Raw genomic sequence first — 6,258 nt, 5'->3', positions numbered from 1 at the left:
CCTCCACCATTCTATTTTTGTTTGTTTGAGACAGGGTCTCTATTGTCCAGGCTGAGTGCAGTGGTACAATCTCAGCTAATCAGAGCCTCCACTTCCCAGGCTCAAACTATTCTCCCACCTCAGCCTTCTGAGTAGCTGGGACTGCAGGCATGCACCACCAAGAAGCCCGGCTAAATTTTTTTTTTTTTTTTTTGGTAGAGACAGGGTCTTGCTATGTTGCCCAGGCTGATCTTGAACTCCTAAGCTCAAGAGATCCTCCCGCCTCGGCCTTCCAGGGTGCTGGGGTTTGTAATCCACAGCACCCAGCTTTTCCACCATTCTTACTTGTTTCCTACTTTCAGTTGATAACTTGGGGAGCCCTCTCTTCCTCTCACACCCCATATCCAATGCATCCGCAACTGTTGTGTCAACAGTTATATCAGGTCTCTGGGGTGATATTCGGCCAAGGGGGTAATCTGGAGCTATCCATGGCTGGATGAAATTTGGGAACCCCAGGTGCCAGTCTGCCCCACTCCCTGCATGCCTTGTTGCCATGCCTCAGAAAATTGAGGAAATCAAGCACTTTCTGCTTACTGCCTGGCGAAAGGATGCCAAATCTGTCAAGATCAAGAAAAAGAAGGGCAGGCTGGGTGTGGTGGCTCATGCCTGTAATCCGAGCACTTTGGGAGGCTGAGGAGGGTGTATCACGAGGTCAGGAGTTCAAGACCAGCCTGGCCAATATGGTGAAACCTTGTCTCTGCTAAAAATACAAAAATTAGCCCGGCATGGTGGCATGTGCCTGTAGTCCCAGCTACTCAGGAGGCTGAGTCAGGAGAATTGCTTGAACTTGGGAGGCGGAGGTTACAGTGAGCCAAGATTGCACCACTGCACCTCAGCCTAGGGGCAGTGTGAGACTCTGTCTCAATAAATAAATAAATAAATAAATAAATAAATAAGAAAGAAAAGAAGGACAATGTGAAATTTGAAGTTCAATGCAGCAGATACCTGTACACCATGGTTATAGGGAAAAAGAGAAGGCAGAGAAACTGAAGCAGTCCCTGCCCCCTGATTTGGCAGTGAAGGAGCTGAAATGAACCACACACACTGATTTGAACTGTATTAAAATACTAACACACACACACACACACACAAACAAATAACTATATCAGTTCTTCCTTTAAAATACATCCAGGGCCAGGTGTGGTGGCTTACGTCTGTAATCCCAGCACTTTGGGAGGCCAAAGTGGGTGGATCACTTGAGGTCAGGAGGTTTTTTTTTTTTTTTTTTTTTGAGACAGTCTCGCTCTGTTGCCCAGGCTGAAGTGCAGTGGCACGATCTTGGCTCACTGCAACCTCTGCTTCCTAGGTTCAAGCGATTCTTTTGCCTCAGCCTCCCAAGTAGCTGGGACTACAGGCATACACCACTAAGCCCAGCTAATTTTTGTATTTTTTTTTTTTTTTTAGTAGAGACGGCATTTCACCACATTGGCCAGGCTGGTCTTGAACTCCTGACCTCGTGATCCGCCTGCCTCGGCCTCCCAAAGTGCTGGGATTACAGGCGTGAGCCACCGCGCCCGGCCGAGCTCAGGAGTTTGACCAGCCTGGCCAACATGGTGAAACCCCGTCTCCACTAAAAATACAAAAAATTAGCTGGGCATGGTGGCAGGAGCCTGTAGTACCAGCTACTGGGAAAGTTGAGGCAGCAGAATTGCTTGAACTCGGGAGGCGGAGGTTGCAGTGAGCCGTCATCACACCACTGCACTCCAGCCTGGGCAACAAGAGCGAAACTCCATTTCAATCAATCAATCAATCAATCAATCAATCAATCCAGACTCTGACCAGAATGTCTTCTTCCCTTCCACTGCTACCACCTTGATCCAAACGACTGCTGTCTCCTCACAGCCTCCTGCCTGTTTCGCCTATCTCAGCCCTGTCTCCCTACCACTCATTCTCAGACTCCGTAAGCCTGATTTATTGTTCTAAAGCTCAAGTCAGATCCTTCCTCTCCACCATTTTTTTTTTTTTTTTTTTTTTGATTCAGAGTCTCACTCTGTCGCCTAGGCTGGGACGTGGTGGTGTGATCTCGGCTCGCTGCAACCTCTGCCTCCTGGGTTCAAGCAATTCTCCTGCCTCAGCCTCCTGAGTAGCTGGGTTGGCTAATTTTTGTATTTTTAGTAGAGACGGGGTTTCACCATGTTAGCCAGGCTGGTCTCGAACTCCTGACCTCGTGATCCGCCCACCTCGGCCTCCCAAAGTGCTGGGATTACAGGCATGAGCCATGGTGCCTGGCCTTTTTTTTCTTTTTTTTTTTTTTTTCAGAAGGAGTCTTGCTTTGTTGCCAGGCTGGAGTGCAGTGGTGTGATCTCTGCTCACTGCAACCGGGTTCAAGTGATTCTCCTGCCTCAGCCTCCCGAGTGGCTGAGACTACAGGCGGGCACCACCACACCCAGCTAATTTGTGTATTTTTCTGTTGTTGTTTTTTTTTTTTTGAGACGGAGTCTTGCTCTGTCGCCCAGGCTGGAGTGCAGTGGCGCAATCTTGGCTCACTGCAAGCTCTGCCTCCCAGGTTCACGCCATTCTCCTGCCTCAGCCTCCTGAGTAGCTGGGACTACAGGCGCCCACCACCAAGCCCGGCTAATTTTTTTTGTATTTTTAGTAGAGACGGAATTTCACCATGTTAGCCAGGATGGTCTCGATCTCCTGACCTCGTGATCCGCCTGCCTCGGCCTCCCAAAGTACTGGATTACAGGCGTGAGCCACTGCACCCAGCCCTAATTTTTCTTAGTAGAGACGGGGTTTCACCATGTTGGCCAGGATGGTCTGGATCTCTTGACCTCGTGATCTGCCGGCCACGGCCTCCCGAAGTGCTAGGATTACAGGCATGAGCCACCACGCCCGGCCTTTCCTCTCCCCACTTAAGAAACATCCTACTGTTGCTTATCATCTCAGAGTAAAAGCCGCAGTGCTTACAATAGCGATTAAGCTTTACACCTTCCGTCTTCCTGCGCACCTTCTCTGAGCTCATCCCTATCACGTGCTTGTCATGCTCCACCCACCCAAGCATTCTAAGTATGCTTCCATCTCAGGGCCTTTGCATTTGCTCCACCCTCTGCCTTAAATGTTCTTCCTGATAACCCAGCGGGAATTGTACATGAGCTGACGTATTTATGCTGCATCACGGTCACTGTCATCTTACCATATCAAACTGAAAATGTCGCTGCTATCTGGACAGTAAGACATGTTTTATTGAGTAAATGATTTTTCTCTGTTTCTGTGCTTCCGCACTAGTGGTTTGTTCAGTAATAAATATGTGTGACCAGGCCGGGCGCAGTGGCTCACACCTGTAATCCTAGCATTTTGGGAGGCCGAGGCAGGCGGATTGCCTGAGCTCAGGAGTTGGAGACCAGCCTGGGCAACACGGTGAAACCCTGTCTCTACTAAAATACAAAGAATTAGCCGGACATGGCGGCATGTGCCTGTAGTCCCAGCTACTCGGGAGGCTGAGGCAGAAGAATTGCTTGAACCGGAGAGGCGGAGGTTGCAGGGAGCCGAGATTTGCCACTGCACTCCAGCCTGGGCGACAGAGTGAGACTACGTCTCCAAAAAATAAAAATAAAAATAAATAAATATGTGTGACCTTTTATCTGACAAAATAAAAAAAACAAAAGGAAATAAATAAAAACTTGAGTCGTTGTTTTTCTGGCCTGTTCACTGCCCCTTCCCACTGCAGCACACTGCCCATGTTTGACCCATCTGGAATGCCTTCTCCTTATCCATTTGGGAGCTTCAGGGAGGCCTTCCACAAAGCCCCAGACCTCAGGCCAAAATCTTAGGGAGTTTATGGCCAAGAGAACTTCACCAAAAGAACCGTTATTAAAAGAAGAGGCCAGGCGCGGTGGTTCAAGCCTGTAATCCCAGCACTTTGGGAGGCCTTGTTCTATCTATAGCAACACTCTGAATATTTCCTTTATGGAATCATAGAGTTATTTATACAGTTATTTTCTTAATGACTATCTCTCCTTTTGGAAATACTTTCATTTGTATTTTAAAATTTTAAATTGTAGTAATTTATTTATTTATGTATTTCTTTATTTTGAGACAGTCTCACTCTGTTGCCCAGGCTGGAGTGTAGTGGTGCCATTTCGGCTCACCACAACCTCCACCTCCTGGATTCAAGCAATTCTCCTGCCTCAGCCTCCTGAGTAGCTGGGATTACAGGCGTGCACTACCATACCTGGCTAATTTTTGTATTTTTAGTAGAGACGGGGTTTCACCATGTTGGCCAGGCTGGCCTTGAACTCCTGACCTCAGGTGATTTGCCGGCCTCAGCCTACCAAAGTGCTGGGATTACAGGCGTGAGCCACTGCGCCGGGCCAAATTGTAGTAATTTATTTTTGAATAGGAAAATATTTACATCGTTCACACTGTCAATGATGTACCAAAGGCTATGCATTGAAGCCTCCTTCCCACTCTTCTCCCAGCCCCTCCACTCACCTCTCCAGGATGTCCATATAACTAGATTCTTGTGTTTCTACAAATAATATTTTATGCATATGTAAACAAACATACACCTATTCTTCCTCTTCCCCACCACTTTTTCTTTTTTTTGCACAAATGGTACTAAATTATATACATTGGTCTTTTTGCTGTCTCCCCTCTCCTGTTGCCTCATGCCTTGTATTCATCTTAGTTATTTATTTAATTCATTTTAGCGACATCTCAAGAAAATAAAGACAAATCCCCATTTCATTTGTCATGTTTAACTAGAAGTTAAATGGAATTTTTTTGTTCTCACTTTTTTTTTTTCCTGGACAATCCATACTGCAGAACTCATTTCTTTTTTTAATCGCTCATGGGCAGTGTAAAGGAAGGATCTATGTGTTTATCTTCTACCCAACCACTTAAGATTGGCAAATATGGCCAGGTGTGGTGGCTCACGCCTGTAATCCCAGCACTTTGGGAGGCTGAGGTAGGCGGATCCCTTAAGCCCAGGAGTTCAGGACTAGCTTGGCCAACATGGCGAAACCTCATCTCTACTAAAAATAGAAAAAAATTCCAGGCGTGGTGGTACACACCTGTAGTCCTAGTTACCCGGGAGGCTGAGATGGGAAGATCACCTGAGCCCGGGAGGTTGAGGCTGCAGTGATTGGGCCATGGTTGCATCACCGCACTCCAGCCTGGATGACAGAGAAAGGCCCTGTCTCAGCCGGGCGCGGTGGCTCACGCCTGTAATCCCAGCACTTTGGGAGGCTGAGGTGGGGGATCACTTGAGGTCAGGAGTTTGAGGCCACCCTGGCAAACTTGGTGAAATCCCTTCTTTCCTAAAAATACAAAAAAAATTAGTTGGACTTGGTCATGCACACCTGTAATCCCAGCTACTTGGGAGGCCGAGACAGGAGAATCGCTTGAACCCAGGAGGCAGAGATTGCAGTGAGCTGAGATCGCGCCACTGCACTTCAGCCTGGGTGAGGCGACAGAGTGAGACTCTTTCTCAAAAAAAAAAAAAAAAAAGGAAGACCTTGTTTCAAAAATAATAATAATTTTAAAATGAAAAAATTAGCCAGACATGGTGGTACACACCTGTAGTCCTAGCTAATTGGGAGGCTAAGGTGGGAGGATTGCTTGAGCTCAGGAGGTCAAGACTACAGTAAGCAGTGATCATGCAAGTGCACTCCAGCCTGGGCAACAGAGCAAGACCTTGTCTCAAAAAAAATTTTTTTGGGGCCAGACACGGTGGCTCACGCCCGTGATCCCAGCACTTTTGGAGGCTGAGGCGAGCAGATCACCTGAGGTCAGGAGTTCAAAACCAGCCTGGCCAACATGGTGAAACCCCCTCTCTACAAAAATTAGCTGGGCATGATGGCGGGTGCCTGTAATCCCAGCAACTTGAGAGGCTGAGGCAGGAGAATCACCTGAACCCAGGAGGCGGTGAGCTGAGAGCTCGCCATTGCACTCCAGCCTGGGCGACAAGAGCAAAACACCGTGTCAAAAAGAAAAATTGTTGATTTTGGGCCAGGCACAGTGGCTCACGCCTATAATCCCAACACTTTGGGAGGCCCAGACAGGCGGATCGCCTGAGGTCAAGAGTTCAAAACCAGCCTGTTCAACATGATGAAACCCCGTCTCTACTAAAAATACAAAAATTAGCTGGGCGTGGTGGTGAGTCCCTGTAATTCCAGCTACTTGGGAGGCTGAGGCAGGAGAATCACCTGAACCTGGGAGGTGGAGGTTGCAGTGAGCCAAGGCCATGTCACTGTACTCCAGCCTGGGTGACAGAGT

The 6,258-nt window shown here is 48.0% G+C and overlaps 1 pseudogene; it reads left to right on the top strand.

The window, feature by feature from the left end:
- Positions 1-532: 532 nt before the first annotated feature.
- LOC129030395 (large ribosomal subunit protein eL38-like) lies at positions 533-1,104 on the top strand (annotated as a pseudogene).
- The last annotated feature ends 5,154 nt before the right edge of the window (positions 1,105-6,258 follow it).

This window comes from Pongo pygmaeus, chromosome 12 (assembly GCF_028885625.2).
Source record: "Pongo pygmaeus isolate AG05252 chromosome 12, NHGRI_mPonPyg2-v2.0_pri, whole genome shotgun sequence".
NCBI lineage: Eukaryota > Metazoa > Chordata > Mammalia > Primates > Hominidae > Pongo > Pongo pygmaeus.
The sequence above is the reverse complement of the archived record's forward strand: the minus strand, read 5'-3'. Positions and strand labels throughout refer to the sequence as shown.